Source organism: Pongo abelii, chromosome 16, assembly GCF_028885655.2.
Source record: "Pongo abelii isolate AG06213 chromosome 16, NHGRI_mPonAbe1-v2.0_pri, whole genome shotgun sequence".
In the NCBI taxonomy this organism is placed as follows: Eukaryota; Metazoa; Chordata; class Mammalia; order Primates; family Hominidae; genus Pongo; species Pongo abelii.
The window spans coordinates 72,727,646-72,746,984 of NC_072001.2; the positions used below are offsets into that span (position 1 = coordinate 72,727,646).

General features: G+C 47.8%; 1 long non-coding RNA gene across 1 annotated transcript in view; it reads left to right on the plus strand.

The window, feature by feature from the left end:
* The first annotated feature begins 2,094 nt into the window (after nt 1–2,094).
* Nucleotides 2,095–19,339, plus strand: part of LOC100937224 (uncharacterized) — a 44,243-nt gene continuing 26,998 nt past the window's right edge. Inside the window, exon 1 of the long non-coding RNA XR_008513668.2 lies at nt 2,095–2,826. This is a non-coding gene — a long non-coding RNA (uncharacterized LOC100937224). The remainder of the gene's footprint in view (nt 2,827–19,339) is intronic.

Sequence of the window (19,339 nt, forward strand, 5' to 3'; positions counted from 1 at the left end):
TGAGATATTTATTATGCCCTGCAAGATACTGACGCTGGTGGAATTAGGTCCTTGGGCTTCTTGGTCTCTTGGCCTCTGTGGTCCAGCCAGCCTCTTCCCCTGTCCCTCAAGGATCCCTTCTACAATCTCCTAACTTCAGGGTTGAGGGACTTAAATGGTGATCTAACCCTAACACATCATGTTACCAATACAGGAGGCAACCAACCTTGCAAGGTGGGGATGTGTGTATCTCCCATCTTACAGGAGAGAAAACAGAGGCTCAGTGAGGTTAAATGACTTTCACCGGGTCCCACAAGTAAGAAGTGATAGATTAAAGCTCTTTTGTTTGCAGGCATCAGAAATGACTAATCAGTTTAAGCAAAGGAGAGGAACATGGATCCCGGGGGGATTTCACAGAATGGCAAGAAAATCAACTAATTTGGCCTCCGTGGGTGGGGCCCGGGGTAGCTCAAGATTGGCAGCAACAGTCTGTGGCTCTTTCTGTCCTGAAACTGCTCTCAGGAATGAGTACCAGCCCCAGTCCAGCCCAGACCCTGTATCTCTCAGGTCTAAATTTCAGGTTGCCAGGATAGAGGTTCTAGATGGACCCCCTTGGATCACTCAGCAGTGGTCAAAGGTCAGGGGGTTACTAGCATAGTTATGGAGGATTTGTTTTGAGTCCTGTAGTGAAGCCCTGACAGGAACACCATAGGTGTCAACACCTGGTCGATGTGGGTCTTCCAAGGCTCAGCCAGGGCCTCTGTTGTGTCTCACAATCACACAGTCTGCTCTCCAGTAGCTGCAGGCTAATCCCAGCTGTAAGGTCAGCCGAGGAAACGGAAGGTGCTATTTGCATTTTAATAAGGAATTCAAGAGACCAAAGGCCTCTGGGTCCTAAAAGACTGGTTTTCTCAAATGGTGCAAAGTCCAGGTATTGTAACTGATGGGGCACCAGGGGTAAGGAGCCCTCCCTGGTACTTCCCGTCACACCCACATAAGTGTGCCTCCAACTTATAAAGTTCACCTGTTTATCTTGCTGCCCCTTGTTCCCCCAACTCCTTTCCATCTCCCTCTCCAAGGATTCAGTAATATGTTGTCTAGACACTACTGCTGCTGTTTCTCCTCCATTAATCCATTTTAATTGGAAAGTTATCATAATGCAAACTCTCTTTGGTATTATTTGCGGCTCTGCATTATTAGAACCTCACCAACTCGCTTTCCCAGCAAATTAAACTTGCTATGGAAGCAATGAGATCAGCTGCTCATATTAAATCAGGCCGCACGTTGTTAAGTGGGGCTGGGAATGGGGCTTCCTCAGCTGGGTGGGGCGCCATCGCTGGAGGCATTTACAATGGCACCACTGTTTTTATGCTAGGGATTTGGCCTCTGTGCTCAGTTCTCCTGTTTTTTTGGCACTGTGTATTGGAAATTAGAGAAGGAAAGAAAGAGGGGACAAAAAACCCTCTGGTGGTATTTGGCCTCTCACCCCAAACCCAGGGCAAACAGCAATGATCAGAATGCACATGGCCCTAACCCCGGATGAATTACAAAGCATATTCCAGTAGTCCTAGGAGCCTTGTGAAGTAGCGATGATCATCCCCTGTGTATGCAGCTGGAAACTGAAGCTCAGAGAAGGTACTCTAGGGTCTGCACAGTTAACACATAGTAGACGCGGACTCTAAGCTGGGTCCTCTGAGTCTAAAACCAGACGGCCCGAAGGGATGAAACGCCGACCACAGTGAGCAGACCCTTTTTACAAAGCAGATCCTGGAACGGATTCATTTCTAGCTGATAGTATGGAAAGCAGTTAATAAATGACCAGGTTTCCTATTTGTGGATTATCACCACCTCGGCATCTAATTTTGCCCAGTCACCCACTCAAACAGAACAACATGGCTGACACTCTTGCCCGCCCACCTAACTGCCATATCCCCCTACTCCCTTGCAACCGGAAACCTAATTTTGTTAAGTCAGAAATGTGCCCAATCTCAGAGGAAGACTCATGATTGGTCTAAGCCAGTCATGGGAGTCTGTTTCCCTTGTCAGTGATTGGTCTAGAGGCAAGCATGTGACTCATTTCTGGCCAATTATACCTAAGGGAAAGACTGCCGGTGACTTCTGGGAAAAACTTTCTCTCCGATGACGGCAGAGCAGGGAGGAAACTTTTGCTTGAGTTTCTGTCTTCCAGTGTGGGCACTATTTGTTATAGTTAAAAAGTCCCCCAGTTCTTTGACCTTGCTTCCAAAGGTGGAGCCTATTTCCCCTCCTGCCGAGCGTGGGCCACACTTAGCGACTGGCTTTGAATGAAGAGAATGTAACAGAGGTGAAAATGTGTGACATTCGAGGAAAGGCCGTAAAAGGCATTGGTGCTTCAGCTTTGCTCTCGCGGCTGTCTGACTCTGGGGGAAGCCAGCCACCACGTCATGAGGACACGCAAACAGCCTACGGAGAGGCCCACGTAGGGAGGAGCTGAGGCCTCCTGCCAGCAAGCAGCCGTAGCCCGCCAGCTGTGTGAGTGAGCGAGCCTCTTTGGAAGTGCATCCTCCCCTCCCAGTCCAGCCCTCAGATGGCTGCAGCCCTGCTAGCATCTTGACTGTCGCCTCATGAGGTACCTCAAGCCAGAACCAACAGCCACGTGGTGCCAGAATTCCTCATCTGCAGCAGCCGTGTGAGATCATAACTGTTTATTGCCTTTTTAAGCCACTGAGTTTTGGGGTCATTTGTTACTCAGCAGTAGATGATTAATATGCTGTCATGCAGCTGTCTTGGAACCAGGAGGGGCAAGACTGAGGGCAGAAGCCACTGTGGTGAAACTGGCGGAGAGATGGAATCTGGATTCCTGGTGATGTGAGCTAGTGAGCTGCCCAGCCAACCCTGGGTTGCCTATTTTGGGACTTTTTGTTATATGAGCTGATAAGAACCCTGAATTCATTGTTAGTCTGGGGTTCCATTATTTGTAACCAGGTTTTTACTGCCTTAGCCTTGGGGAGATATGTGATCCTTCCAGTCACATTTCATGGCCAGCAGAGGTCACATGGTCTCCACCCACAGTAACATTGGGATGGAGAGGAGGAAGAGAGGGCCCTGCTAAGGGGGCTTAAATGCTGCACGTACATTTGCATGTTGAGATTTAATAGAGGCCTTCTGGAGACACAATGCTTCCTCCCAGGGAGGGCCTAATTGCAGAAAGTCGGGCACTGTGATGGGCCTGGGGGCTCTTGTGACCCTGGGTAGGCGATTGTCTGTGTGACAGTTGAAGTGATGGTATGTTAATAGCTTCTCGATGAAAGGCTCAGTCTCAAGAGGTTCGTGTTTCTCAGCAGCCGAGACAGCGGGTCTCTGCAGCAGGTGGTTCGCAAACGGCATCCTATCAGCATGGCCCCAAAGTAACGGAAAGCTGCTCAGACTGTCCCGCCCTCCCCAATGCCCCCAGCCTAGGTGAATTCCAAAGGAGGAGGAACCAATGGGTCTGTGATGGATATTACCCTTCCCCATTAACTCTACAAGTTAGTTTTCTTCTTTTTATTTTTTTATTTTTTCTTTGTAACAGAGTCTCACTCTGTCGCCCAGACTGGAGAGCAGTGGTGCGATCTTGGCTGACTGCAACCTCTGCCTCCTGGGTTCAAGCGATTCTGCTGCCTCAGCCTCACGAGTAGCTGGGATTACAGACGTGTGCCACCATGCCCGGCTAATTTTTGTATTTTTAGTAGACACAGGGTTTCGCCATGTTGGCCAGGCTGGTCTTGAACTCCTGGCCTCATCTGATCCACCCACCTTGGCCTCCCAAAGTGTTGGGATTACAGGCATGAGCCACTGCACCCAGCCTAATTTTCTTCTTGAAACTGCTCTTTCCTCACCTGCAGCATAGGCACAGTCACACCACAAAGGCAGCAGTGTGGAATTCCTGGCAGAACTGCCAGAGGTTCAAGGGTTCTCAAGAGGGTATCCCAAGCACACAGATCTAGGGAGGGATCTGTGACATCAAGCCTCTGGGGGCAGGGCCTGGGGTCAGCATTTTCCTATACACTCTCCAGGTTATCCTGACTCACTTTGCATGTTTGAGAGCCACTCAATGATCCTGTCTGTCCCCTAGGACAGCTGTCGCTGTAGGCAGGGCAGTGAGAATGACCCACATGGGGAGCTAAGGAAGCGGAGGCACAGTCCTGCCGGCACCCGAGGACAGGGTCGGGGCTGGAATCTGATTACCTGTCTCTTTTCACTGTCTGTAGTGTTGTTTCTCACCTTCCTAGAAGGGGGCAGGAGAGAAGGGACCCCAGGAAACCCAGGATCAAGGAGGGTTCGTAATTGGGGGAAGCAAGAGCCCTCACTCATTCCATTCATGGCTGTCAGCTCCCTGCCATCCCCTAGCCCATATTCCTGGTTCTGAGAATATAAATAGAAAATGAAAAGCGTTTGTATAACACTTCATATGTACCTGCACAATGCCTTAAGCACTTTACATCCACAAACTCAATGAATGCTCACAATTACCCTATGAGATAGGCACTATTATTATCCCCACTTTACAGATGAGGAGACTGAGGCACACGGTAAACACTGAAAGTCCATCCAGACTCTCAGCCCCTAAAGCTGCTGAGTGGGCATTCCCTTGGGATACTTCCAGTACAAGCCCTTTATTTTATAGCGAGAAACCGCCCAGTGAGAGAAGGACCATTCTGAATCATACACATCCATGGCAGGGCTGGGCCAGGTCCCGGGTTCTGGCCGCTGGGCCATGCTGCCTACCTCGGAAAGGGGTACTTCTGGGCTCTTGTGACCATAGGGCTCATTACTGATGCTGCAAATTGAATGAAATAGCTGCTCAGTTACATATTAATAACAGATTTGTTTGTCATTAAGGCAGCATTGTTTAATAAAATTAGTTTAGCTGAGCGTAATTACCTTCATATAAAATTCCCCCTTAAAAATTAGTTTGATAGATCTAAGCCAATTAGGTGGTGTAAAGACTGGGGTGTGTGGGGTTTGGCTCTGAGCTTTGGTTGGGTCCCTAAAATGACATTCCCGGGTTGGGAATTCAATTGCCAAAGACCTTGGGTCATCCCTCTGTGGACCACTTGAAGGCCCAGTGGAGAACACGTAACTCAGCCTCTCGGAGGCAAAACTACAGACAGCGTTGGATGGTCCCTTTTGCTAAACTCAAAATAGTGTTCCTCCTACCGAGGCCCTGTGTTCTCTTGCCACCCTGCCAGCTTTTCACATTCCCTCCTTAACTCTGGGGCTTCCAAGTCATTTCTCTGCTTGTAGACTTTCAGCGGCTCCTGATTGCCCATAAGCTATGATCACAAATCTTGATCTTATTATTCAAGGCCCTGCAAATCTGGCCTCATGGTAATTTAGCGAAAATGATAACCAAATTGGGCATCAGGAGACTGAGGTCTTAGACCCAACTCTGGCCCCAGCTCATGCTGGATGTTCTCAGACAAGCAGCCTTACCTTTTTAGGCTCCCTTTTACTTATCTGTAAAATGGGAAGCATAGTATTTTCCTTCCTAGGCGGTAGTGGGGCACTCAGGAGATCATGGCTTTGGTGCTTTATAAACCGCAGACCCCCATCCAGGCCCCACTTCTGCTCTTTTCACCTCCTCGGCAGCCGTCTGCATTCTCAGCCTGGCTACTCAGCCTACAGTGATTCGGAATTGACTCTGGGTCCACCTTCTTGCTGGGACCACACAGCCCTTTCTGGAACATCTGTCCTGCTCCTTTCTGATTAGTTGGCTTCTTGTTGTTGTTGAGACAGGGTCTCTGTTGCCAAGGCTGGAGTGCAGTGGCATGATCATAGCTAACTGCAGCCTCGACCTCCCAGGCTTAAGCGATCCTCCCACCTGAGCCTCCCAAGAAGTTAGGGATACAGGTGCGTATCACCATGCCCAGCTAATTTAAAAATGTAGAGACTGGATCTCTCTGTGTTGTCCAGGCTGGTCTCAAACTCCTGGCCTCAAGCCGTCCTCCTGCCTTGGCCTCTCGAAAAGCTGGGATTATAGCTGTGAGCCACTGTGCTTGGCCTTGGCTTGGTTTTGAAGGTCCAATCAATACCCTCCTCTCCTGTCAGCCTCCCATGACTGCTTTTCAGGCTCCAAGCCTTCTCCCTGCCAGTCCCCTGAGCTTGCTCCTGAGAATGTGTCCCCAGACAGGGGTGGGGAGGAGTGTATGGAATCACACCCTACATGGTTAGCTTCCAGGACTCTCCTTCTGCTTTTACAATTGGATTCTAGTTTTATGTCATTGTTTCTTTAAACAACTCTCTGTGAAAATCTGCTCTAGAATCAAAAGATGCTTGTGCCTGCCCTGGATGGAATCTCAGAGATTAGCAGGCCCAACCTCCTCATTTACAGATGGAGAAATGGAGTCACAAAGCCACTGAGTGGCAGTGCCAGGTCTGGATCTCCCATCCACTTCCAGGCTGGAGCTTATCCCCAGCCTGTGTTTTCCATTGATTTCTGCTTTGCGGCAACCCCCGCTGGCCCTTCCTGAGCCTGTTGGTCATTTCCTGAACAATACTCTGTTCTTACCAGATGCCTGAATTTCAGCCCTGAGGAGGTGGTTAAGGGGAGTTATGCAAGCAGAAAAGCTCAGGTTAGATCCATAAATCTTTGCTGCACAACTTATAGTCCCAATCCCCAAACGGCCCTGAAGGAAGCCAGTGGAAGGAAAGAATGCTGAGTAGGGCATAGTGCTGTATGACTCCAGGGGACGCCATTCACAGACTGCAACACCTCCTGGCATTGCACAGTGTACAGCCTGCACAGCTGTACGCTGTGCCCTGGGGCTGAGGATCAGGAAAGACCTAGGCAGGCATGTAGGAAAAGAATCCAGCTTAAACTGCAGGGAGGTGTCTGAGACACAGAAGGAAGTGGGGCAGACACTCAGGTGGCAGAGGACAGCCCCTTGTCATAGAAACCCCTGGATCCATCTGGCTTGTCATGAAGAACAGCTGGGTCTTCAGGCCTCAGTTTTCTCATTTGTAAAATGGTGAAAACAATCTGTACTTCATAAATGCATGTAATGAGAAAATAAATGTCAATATGCTTCAAAAGTAGAAAGTGAAATCTGAAAGCTGGGGCTGATGTTAAAGCAATGACTGGATGTCAGAGCACAGGGTATCTGGGAATGGGGAACCTCAAGGAGCCCCTCCCCTCTGTTCCAGCCCAAAGCCCTGGCTGATGGCCTGGGAGGAGAAGACCCCATTTCTGGGTGGAATTCCAGCATCCACCCAGGAAGCCAGAGCTTTAGTGACAGTGGTGTGTTGAGTGTTGTGGGGGTGGTGGGAACACTGGCCTTGCTTCTCTGCAGAGAGAAGGGAGGACATGCCCCATTTCCCTCAGTTTACCCTGATGATTTCACATTCCCAAGACTTATACTGCCAGGGTGGCCCCTCCTGAAAGGCTTCACCAGTCACCCAGCCAGCGGGCTTGGGCAGGGGAGGGGGCTCGGAGACAGCAGCACACACAGACTGGAAAGTTCTAAAATGTGCCTCCTGAGCACTGGCCCCCTCCTCGGTCCCCCAGCTCCCTCTAAAGCCCCTTTTGAAGGGGACCTCGGAGCTCTAATGAGTTGAGAGCTTTTATGGGAGCCCAGGCAAACCAATTAGGTTTGCTTAAAAATATTGTATTCATTAGCATGAAAATAAAGCTGAACTTTTTAGAGATAATTGCATCTTTTAAAATGTGGTAGTCTTTGTCTGGGCTTGTCTCATAAATATGCATGCTGCATAATCCTTTTGGAACCATGGTCGCAATCATGAGTAACACACAAATGCATCCAGGGTGTTAATATTCTGACAAGAGTGGGGCCTCTCGGGCAGGGGGTGCCACCGGCAGCGGCCTCCAGAGGCGTCCCTGTAATCCCCAGCTGCAGCCTGCACAGCTCACGGGAACAGAGCCCAGTCCGGGCTCCCTGATACCATAGACCAGGGCTCCAGTTCTAAATCGCTCCCTTTTATGCTGCTGCCTCCAAGGGTGGGCTGGAGGATTCTGAGGCTTTGCTCAAAATGCCGGGAATGGTGGCACAGAGGTCGAGCTCAATTTACAGCTGGGGAAATGGAAGCCCTGGGGGGTTAAGTGGGTTGCCAAGGTCACCCCGCATGGATAGGGCCAAGATGAAGCCCAGTTTGCCGTGGCAGACTGATGCTTGTTGTCTGAAGTCAGGCGAGGGCCCCTGCCAGGGAAAGGACTGCGTTTACATTTAGCAGGGAAGGGATGCCTTCCAGCTTGGTTAGCCTGGGTGGTTGGGGGAAGGGTTGGCATCTCTAGCCCCACCCACTGCCTTTCCTATCAGCTAACCTCTATACCTCCCCAAATAACATGCCATCTAAGTTTAAGGAGTGAGCTTGCTACATCGGTGCAGCTTCAAGACAAGTCCTCAGTTCCACCTTCCCAACCAAGAATGCCCCTCAGCCCTTCTGGGTAGAGATTCCTCAGCTACCACTGGTCCCTGTCCTACTGGGCTTCTTTAATTTCCTCCTACCCCACTTCCTCCCAAATGCAAAAGCTTTATAAGATTAATATCCCCCTTCTTGATGGAACACTAGGACTGGCCCCCAGGGAAAACTATGAGCTTAGTGAAGTTTCTTTTCAGCAAACATTTTCTAAGTGCCTGCTCTGTTCAGGGCCCAAGCTAAGCCTTATGGGGCTACAGAGACTGTAAGACCAGGCACCTGCCTGCCCAAGCTCACCATCTATGGGAGGTGGGCACGTTTGTCACTGCTGCTGATAGAAGGCAGGCTGCTGCTTAGGCCTGAGCCCCGGGTTCCTTGCAAAGGCATGCTGTGGGGGTGTGGGGAGGGAACACATCAGTTGGGTGGGGGAAGGCTGACTGGGGCCAGGGCAGCTGCCTTTTGAAGAATGAGTGGGATTTGGGCAGGCTTTGGGGGATACCTTGAACAGAGGAAGGTGTAGGGTTTGGGGTGTGTTTGACAATATCTGAGCCTAATTTTTCTTTGCCACTTTCTCATCTCCCTCCCGAGACTCATCTGTCCTGTGGCCAGGTTCTTAGCTGTCCCCTGGCTTCTCCTGCCTAATAGCTTCTCAGGCCATGGCCAGACCTGCCAGGACTCCAGAGTTACCTTTCCTTCCAAATAGGAAACTGTCCAAATGTCACCTGTGCCTGATGGGTTGAGAAAGTGTGTCATATTTATTTATAGCCTATCCACTTCTGTCAAAAAACTTATTACACTGAACCACATGAAACTGCCCATATTCAGCCATTTTGGAATAAAATGGTGATTGTAGCCTCTATGGAATGCTTTTTGTGTTAGGTGTGGTATATGCATTATCTCATTTAATCGACAGGGAAAACCTATGAGGGAGATACTGTGACTGCCTCTCCCATTGTACAGACTGGAAAACTGAGGCATAAAGAATTTAACTTTCCCTGGTCTTGGGGAGTGAGGCGTCCTGCCTAGGCTGCCTGGGCCACATGGAAGTACAATGAGACAAAAGGCACAGTGGGATGGAACCTCAAAATACAGAAGAAAGATGAAAATCCAGCGAGGTAGCTTGGAGTAGAAAATTGCATCCAGTGACCTTCTGAGGGACGTTTTGGTTGTTGAAGGCAAAATATGATTCTGAGCGTCCTAACAGAGGAGGCAATTGGTGGTGGTGGGCGGGGGGTGGGGTGGGGGCATGGATCAGGGAGCAGGCTCATTGTGTTCTCCCTGACTGTAGGGAAGAGCCTGCCTGTGCAGTGGGACTGCTCCCAGGAGAGGTCTTTAAGGTGCCGTTTCCCTAAGAGGCATGATGAATAGCGTAAGGTACACATCACTGGCCCCAGTTTTTAGAGAAAGAGCAGAGGTTATATTGGTGAATGGCAAACCATAGTGTTAAGGTCGGAGATTGGGGGAAACGTTTCTGTTTACAGGAAGTACACCAAAGGCTTGATCCCCAGAACGCAACTTCCTGGTGATCCGACTTAACGTAGGGATATAATCTGGAGAACCGAGGAAAGGCTTGAAGTGGAAAGTGCTTGTTCTAGTGTCAGATCCGAGTTTCAGTCCCTGCTCTGTAACACATTTGGTGGGTGGCCCTAGGCCAGTTAATTATGTCATTTCATACCAAGGTTAAGTGACACTAGAGCCCTTTTCTTTCCATGCTTAAATATTCCAGAAGAATTCGTATTGTAATAATAGGACTTTTTTAAACACTGAAATTGATTTCTAATTTGTGAAGTCAGGTCTAGGTTCATGGAATGAGGTTGGGCACTCCAGTGAGCCCTCTCATTGCCAATAAGGCTGGTATATCCTGGTCTTACTTGGCTCTTAGGATTCATTATAACTCTATTAGAAACGAGAGTTATAACTCTATTAGAAACCTCACACAACATCATGAACATCTCTCCTTTCTTCTTTTGTTTTTTTGTTTTGTTTTTTGAGATGGAGTCTCGCCATGTCACCCGGGCTGGAGTGCAATGGTGTGATCTTGGCTCACTGCAAGCTCCGCCTCACAGGTTCAAGTGATTCTTCTGCCTCAGTCTCCAGAGCAGCTGGGATTACAGGCGCCCACCACCATGCCTGGCTAGTTTTTTTTTTTTTTTTTTTTTTTAATAGAGATGGGGTTTCACCATGTTGGTCAGGCTTGTCTTGAACTCCTGACTTCAAGTAATCTGCCTGCCTTGGCCTCCCAAACTGCTGGGATTACAGGAATGAGCCACCACGCCCGGCCATCATGAACATCTTTCTATGACCATATTTACAACACTGCCTCACGTTTTCTAATGACAACACAGCATTTCATGACATGGATATATCTGATTTTTTTTTAAAGCAATATATGTATTTTTCTGCATTTAAAATAATTTTGTACCAACAGTTCTGTAATGATCAACATGGTACATATATAATAATATAATTGAAAATATTGCTGCAAATAACATTTTGTATGATAGCATTATGTATATATATATTTTATAGTATTTGTAGAATTTAGAAGAATTGGTGCATTAAATTTATGTGCATTTAGCGCGTTGATTACTCTAAAAACAAAAAAAAAGGAAAAACTGGTTTACATTTCTAACAACAGTTTTGAGGATATTTATTTCCCCAAATCCTCTACCCAAGGCTATCTACCAAGTACCCATTTTTCTGCATGTTGAATCTTCTTATTAATTTCCAGGTACTCTTTGTATGTTATGGATATTAACTTTTCATCAGCTATATATGATGGTGCAATTATTTTCTCTGTTCTGTCACTTTATCTTCATTTATAGATTATTTTGCCATGCAAAAATTTTACACTTTTATGCAATTAAATCTGTAATTCTTTTCTCTTATGGCTTCTGGGTTTAATGCTTTGAATAGAAGGCATATTCCTCTCCAAGATTATATATAAAAAAATCTTTCCTCAGACTTTTCTTCAGCTTAAAAAAAAATCATTGAAAATACTTTTTTTTTTTTTTGTGGGGAGGGGGATGAGATGGTGAAAGTAGTGTGTGGTTAGTGTCCTCTTCACCAGATATTTCTGGTTTTCTTCACTTTGTAGCATGTGGTAGGATTCACATCTTGTGCTCCTTGCGGTTGGGTGGGGCCGTGAGACTAGTTCTAGCCAGAGTTGTAAGCAGAAGTGATGGGGCTTTTCAAGAACGGGCAGTTGAATGTGGATTCAGGACTTTCTGGTCTGTGTCTAGACCTTCTCTGGCAGCGTTTGAGATGGTGGCTTCTCCGTCAGCCTGGCTCCTGTGTGATTTCAATGACCAATCTCAATGAACATGTATCCTGAGCCAGAAATCAGCTTTAACCGCGGTGAGTCACTGAGACTGGGGGGATGTTTTACCACAGCATAGCGTAGCCTATCTTGGCTGATACCAGAAGGGATCTAACTTTTGCTTTTTCCCATATAGATGGCAGGTTATTGACTTTCCTTTTTTTAAGCAGCCCATCTTTCCCTGCTGATATAAAATGCCATGTTTATCATGTCCCCAGTTCTCATAAATACACAGGAATATATATCTGAACTCTTTAGTCCATTCCATCAACCAGTTACCTATTCTACTTTAATACTAATTGATGAAGCTTTATGACATATTTTCATATTCAACAGAGCATGTTTCAAGCTTATCTTGTTTATCCTTATGAATTTGCTCTTCAGACAAACTTTAGAACTAGTTTTTCAGGTTTCATAAAACCTCATTAGGATATGGGTGGGAATTACATTGAATTTCTATATTAATTGGAGACTTTCTGTCTTTACATAGCAAATCTTCCTCTTATTTATTTTCATATGTTAATTAATCCTCTTATACTGCTCAGAAAAATTTTTCTGAGCTCCTACTGTACACCAAGCATTTTTCTAGCACCAAGGATAAAAGACACAATCCATGCCACCTGGTGCTCACATCTAGGGGGAGATGGACAAGACCACTGACAGTGGTCCTGAGGGAGGAGGCACACAGCGCTGTGGGAACCCAAGGACAGGATGCAGTAAAGCTCAGTCTGACAGTCTGAAGACAAGCTGGCCAGGTTGACAGGCAGGCAAAGGCCCCTTTGGGCCATACTAAGCAGCTGGAAGTGCGTGACTAAGAATTCCAGGTGGAGACATGGCAGGAGAGGAGGAGGAAGGTAGGGGCCAGTTCATGGACTTGATCCCCAGAACAACAGGGCGCTGCTGAAGGGTTTTAACTGAGCCTGACACCATAGCCTTAGCGTAGCATATATTTGGGGTACGATCTGCCAGTTTAACTGGGAAGAAGAAGAACACTGTAATTCCCATATTTAATCAATTAACCAATTTGGAGCATAAACCGAGTCAAAGGATATCAGATCAAATGGTTAAGAAAAAAAGGACTAAAGTCTAGAAACTAACATTTATTGAGTGCCTACTGTGTGCCAAGAATTTTCATAGGGTAGTGTTCATGTTGTCAGTGTATTGTCAGATATTTTTACGTAATATAAAACCTCACAATAACCCCGTTGTGCAGGTATGATTTCTACTTATAGATGAGAGAAATGAGGTTCAGAGGTTTTTAGGTGATTTGCCCCAAGTCCAAAAGCTGCTTAGAGGCAGAGCTGGGATTGTGCTGCAGATTTTGTGTTTCCAAATCTGGGAGTCTTTCTGCCTCTCTACAGCTGTGTGTCCTTATAAAAAGGATATAGTTCCCAGCCTGGGGAAGAGAGGAAAGGCTCGTTCTTGGCCAAGTTTCATTTAATTTTCCATCAGTAGGTGTCAACTGTGAACTAGTCAGAAATGCTAAAATAACAGCTTAAAAACATAGGAACAGAAATGGAAATGTAATTTTAGCGTGCTTTACCAGCCCCTCCTGAAGATAAGTGCTGCTTATGGAGTATCTGTTACAGAAATGTAACACTTAAGGACTAAACTCACAGGAGTTGCTGGCGATGTGCAATTTAGCAACTTGGGCTGTTAAAGAAGGGAGGAAAAAAAAAAAAGAACCAACTCCACAAGCAGAAAATTGAAAACAAAAGGAAATGGAGAAAAAAAGCAACATAGCATTTCTGCCTCTGGTTGTAGTTCCTCCTAATGGCCTGGGAAATAGCTTGTTGGATAAAAAAGGCTTGCCTAGGAGAAACATTAACTCAGAGATGGCGCACTTGATGGGAGGCTGGATTTAGCCAATCAGGCATCAAGGCCTTTGACTGGTAAATTAGCAAGTACCTTTCAGCCCCTGTGATTAGCCAGGTGTGGAGCCAGGCCCAGTGGGACTCCAGGATGAGGGACGGTGGCTGGCATTCTTCCCTCAAGGAATTTGCTGCTTGAATTGGGGTGCAACATCTCCTGGAACCAATGAACTGATCATGCAAATGCAGGACAAGAAACAGGGACGTTTGCAACAGGGACCTCCCACTGCTGCTGACGGAGGGAGGGGTACAGCTCTAGTGTGGGAGGGCGCGGGAAGGTGACTTGGAGAGGGAGCGTGGGGCCACAGCTTCGGAGTGAGGATTGGCATTCCAGTCTCAGCTCTTGCCCTAATTTACGGTGTGAATTGGGACAAACCATTTCACCTTTCTGAGTCTCAGGTTCTTCACACGTGGAACAGTGGAAGCTTTATCAGAAGGTTTCTAAGGCCTTTCCAGGCTCTGACACCTATGATTTTATGAATTAGAATTTGCATTAAGGTTCTTCAGTTGCCAGTGACAGAAATCCAGTTGCAACCAGTTTAATTTTAAAAGTGGCATTTATTGGTTTAGGTAATTGTGAAGCCCAGAGGTAATTCTAGGTTCAGGCATGGCTGGATCCAGGGGCTCACAAAAGATTCCTTGAGCTGTCTCCCCTGGTTCTGCCTTCTTCTCTCTGTGCTTGCCTATCATTCCATTGTAAAGGGATAGTCTTATTTAATAGTTCCAGTGGACTAGCCCCTAGAAGCTCAGCCCCATCCAAACCACAAGGAATAGGTTTCTTCCAGAAAAGAAGGCCTCAGGCACCAGCTGAAAGGGGACAGGATTGATTTCAGGCAAAAATGACAGATGCTCTCCATATGGCCCTTGAATATATTTCAGGTCAGATAGAACAAGTAGGGGAAGGGAGGAGCATTCCAAGATCTACAGGGTCAAAGCTGTGCCTTAGGCCTGGTCAGAACATTCGTGGGGCCCAGGGTAAGAGTACAAATGGAGGCCACAGACCGTATGTCTCAGTATTAAAAAGCCATAACTCACACTAACAATCTGTTAAATAGCATAAGTTTATCTGCTTATCTGGACACATGTGCCTTCATAATGACCTGGAAGGTGGGTTCCAATTTAGAATTTTCAGAATCCTTGGAATTTTGCACCAGCATGAGATGGAGCCGGGAGAGGCTGTAGCGCATCCCTTCTCTTCCCACCCCTGACTGCATCCACACCGTGTGGACACCTCAGCCCACACATCTAAGCACTGAACACAGTTCCAGTAAACAGCTGGCCAGGATGTGCATACGAACCCTCTGTTCACCCTCAGCAGGGCCAGCCGGGAGGAGATTGATGAGGGCTGGGTCCAGCTGAGCAGTGAATCCCAGATACTGGAGCATGGTCTTCGGGTGAGGGGGTCAGTAGACTTTGGGCTTAGCCCTACAGATGCTTGTTGCAAGGTGAGGGGCACGGCTAGAGGGAGGGTCAGAATGGGGCTGTTTATAGACTGGGTCCAGAGCAGGAGCCCGCTTGCCTGAGTGAGCATGGCCCAGGTGGTGTCACAAAGAAGAGGGCTGGGAAATAAAACTGAAAAATAACGTTTGGGCTTAAATGAAGGAGAAATTGGACTTTAGGCTATGAGATTGGACTTGTTCCTATGGGCAATGAGAAGCCTTGAGGGGCGGGTCTCAGCAGGTGACCGTACCCATGTCCAGAGTGGCCCGCATGGTCCTGCATTTGGGACTGCTGCCCTCCCTCATGCCCTCTGGTACTTATAGGAGCTCCTTGGATTTAGGGCTCCTTGAGATTTAGCTTTGATGTGAGGACAAGTGTTTCAGGGGAACCTCTCCCTGGATTCCAACTCCTGCCTCAGACTCTTCCTCTCAGAGCCGCTTGGGTTCCCTTCATCACAGAGCATCATATAGTCCTGCAGTGGCTGGCTCGGTGCTGCCTCCCGTGAGCCGATCTCATTCCTCTAGTGTAGGGACTTCTATAATCAGGTCCCCCAAAAGTGTTGTTGGAAGGAAGGGGATTAATGCATGTGATTAACCCAAGGGAGGTGAGGTTAGGAGAAAGCTTTTGTAGACAGTATTTTGCTTACTTAAGCCCTCAGCGATGTCTCCCCTTCAAAAATCTATCTAGAACTCGACCCCTTCCACCAGCTCTATGGTGACCGGCCTGGGCAAGCAGCTGCTGTTACTGCTGACCTGGACAACTGCTGGCCTCTCCTTAGTGCTTCCCTCCCTGCAGTCTATTTCCAACCAGCAGCCTGTTAAACATGAGAGTGCATCCTCTGCGACGGCCTTCGTCTCACTCAGAGTAAATGCCAAAGTTCTCGCCAAGGTCTACAAGGAGCTAATGAACAGCCAGATCTCCTGGAGACCTTGAAAAATGCAGATTCCCATTCAGAAGCCCTGGGGTGGGCCTGAGAATGTGCATTTCTAACAAGCCTCCGGGTGCTGTGGGGTTGCGGGGGGTGGGGGCACGCTGTGAGTGGTGAGACCCTGCAGGATGTTCACTGTCCCCTTCTTCTGACCTTATCTACCACCCTCACCCTCGTGGTAGGGTGACCAGCTATCCCTGTTTGCCTGGGGAGTGTCTTGGTTTTAAAACCGAAAGTCCCATATCCCGGGAATCCCCTCAGTCCCAGGCACACTTGCTGTTCCCTGCTCTGTGCCTCCGCTCAGCCTCACTTCCTTCAGGTCCTTTCCTGCCTCTCGGGGGGACTTCTATTCACCGCTGCCTCTTGCCCACCCTGATGTTGTCTACTCCTCTGCCCTGCTTAATTGTTCTCCTTAGCAGTTATCACCCACTAGCATACTATCTATTTTATGCATTTATCTTATTTATTGTCTGTTTCTGTCCACCAGACAGTAAGCTCCACAAGAAGTGGAATATTTTCTCCCCTTTGTCACTGAAGGATTCCGGTGCCTACAACACTGCCAGGCATGTGGTGAAGGCTCAGGAAAGATGGTTGCATGATGAACTGAATGCTCTAAACCAGGGCTTCTCAGACTTCAATGTGCACCTGGAGACTGTTAAACTGCAGATTCTGATTCAGTGGTCTGGAGTAGGGTCTGAGAATCTGCATTTATTCCACAGATGGAGGCTCTACTTGGTGGTCCGTTTTCTTCTCCTCATTTATCCCCTCCCCTCCCTGGGAAGGAGGCAAGTTTGGACTTGGAGATGGGGCAGGGGCTCCTTGGAAGTGTGAGGAGCAGGTGGGCCGTCTAGTCCCTGTGAGGAGGGGCATTCAGCACTGGTGTGGCTGGGTGGACAACCAGCTGGCCCGTCAGACTGACGGACTCAAAGATGAAAATGGCCAGGACCAAACTTTCCCTGTTCTGTGCTGGCTTTCAGAAAGAACTGCCCCCTCCCACTTCGCTTCATGGTCCCTACAGCTGGTTCCAACAAGCAAAAGATTTCTCTCCAGAGCCGGGCTCTGTTTGGCCTTGCACCTGCTGCCGGCAGCTGTTGCCGGGGCTCCCGTTAATGGCACAAATGGAGCCTCTAATGGATGGGACCTAAGCCCTGGCTGGCAGCGGAGCTGGGAGGATGTGGGCTGTGTAGATGGATGGGAATTCTGCCAATGACTGGGATCCAGGCCGTGCTGTCAGTCAGATGGACGGCCAGACAGTGGCTAGCCAGACCCCTAGACAGCCACACAACCAACTCAGAAGACTTCACCCTTACAGGCAGCTTTGTGGGACTCGGGGAAGTGTGGACAGGCTCTCAGCCCTCTGGGAGTTCGCGTTTTAGTGGAGGTGAGAACACTTTGAGGTAGAAAAGACTTGAAGACTGAGCCAAGGACCCTGGGTAAAAACCTGGGCCCAAGTTGTGTGTGTGGAACCCACCAGAAAGACTGCAGGAGTTCTGATAAACTGGAATATGTCTTTTCTCCTAAAGATTTTGATTAACTCTAATAGAGTGTTTTAAATTTAAAACTGAGATGCTGTCTGTCAACAAATAATGTATGTACTCATTAGAAAATTGTGACATGTAAAAGCTTTTTAATTTATGGAAGCAGAATAAAATCATGAGTGGCACTCACTGGCCATTATCTACTATTGCTAAAACTGCTTAAGGATTATAAGGGCTTGTGTTTGCTTGTGTTGCTAATTTTTGGATTTCTAGTTTCTATGTATGTATTTAGAGACAGAGTCTCGCTCTGTCATCCAGGCTGGAGTGCAATGGCACGATCTTGGCTCACTGCAGCCACCGCCTCCCCGGGTTCAAGCAATTCTGCTACCTCAGCCTTCCAAGTAACTGGGATTACAGGCATGCACCACCATGCCCGGCTAATTTTTGTATTTTTAGTAGAGACAGAGTTTCACCGTGTTGGCCAGGCTGGTCTTGAATTTCTGACCTCAGGTGATCCACCTGCCTCGACCTCTCCAAGTGCTGGGATTACAGGTGTGAGCCACCATGCCTGGCCTCTAATTTTAAAAAATATCAATATGCTAAAATACTTACCTGCAGGTTAATGACGCTGATGTTGATGCAAGTGCTGGTAATAGTGCCTTTTTTTCTTTTCTTTTTTAATCCTAAATGTGATAGTAAATAGTGACTTTTATTGAGAATATTTTATATGCCTAGCATGTAATCTCAATGCATCCTCATGACACCCTGTGAGATAGTGGTAGCCGTTGACCATGGAGCTGCCCACGTGCCATTGGCCCTTCATCTGGTCACTGTGTCCTGATCCCCATAGAGGGGACTCCATCCTGCCCCACTGCCATTCCTTGTGCATCTGAGAGGTGACTCTACCGCAGTGCAGAGATGTGACATGAACTCAGGCCTGGCCCATCAGAGCATTTCCTCAGCCATTGTGGTTGATTCAGGGATGGCCACATGACCCAAAGAGAGCCAGTGATGCTTGGGAAGAAGGTCCTACTTTCCCCTGAAGGACGTGAAGCTGAGAAGATGTAGGACCAGGAGTTTCTGACTCCAGCTTATGCCCTCCCAAGGAGAACCTGTCTGCGAGCTGTGGGTAGCGGACGCCTACCCAGGGCAGACAGTAGAGCTGGGCCTGGAGATGGAAAGCAGGGCCTGGCGACATGTGTGCTAGTTTTTGCTTGAACAAGTGTGAGCTATTTGTTTGTTTGTTCCTCGCACCTTAGTGTCTTATGATATGAAGGCAAGTACCTTTTGTACTCCCACCTGCAGACAAGAAGGCCCTATCTAGAAAGAGGGGATGATAAGAGCTTGAACTGGCATCTACAGGGTGTCTTATCAGATCTGGGCAGAGCGAGAGGGTGGAAGGATGGATGATAATGCAGTTTCTGATGGGATGGCTGGGTGGATGGTGGAGCCATTCCCTCAGAGAGCCTACGGAAGAAGAGCTGATTTAGAAGGAAGGTAAGGAATTCAGTTTGTGCAATACCCAGGTGCGAATGCAGTCTGGAATTCTCGAGAGTGGGTTGGAGATGGGGGTTTGGATGCAGAACAAAACCAGCCAACCAACCAACCAACCAAACAAACAACATCATCATCAACAACAACAAATCAACCATCCTGAAGAGAGCTGTGTAGTAGGTGGCATTACCCCAGCTGATTCAGGTGTAGGGAAGTGGTCTGTTTCCTTGTGCAAGCGTTCTTTTGGGTCTCAGGTGCAGAGTGTTGAGTTATTTCTCAGGTCCTGACACCCCATAATTACTGGTTCCTATAAGGCCCTATATGTTTGTTTACTTATTCCTTTATTCCCCATTGCCGTCTCCCATTCCTACTCCACCCCCATAGATGACTGTTCTAACATGTATTTTGTTTGTAAGTGTTCCTACAAAATGTGTTT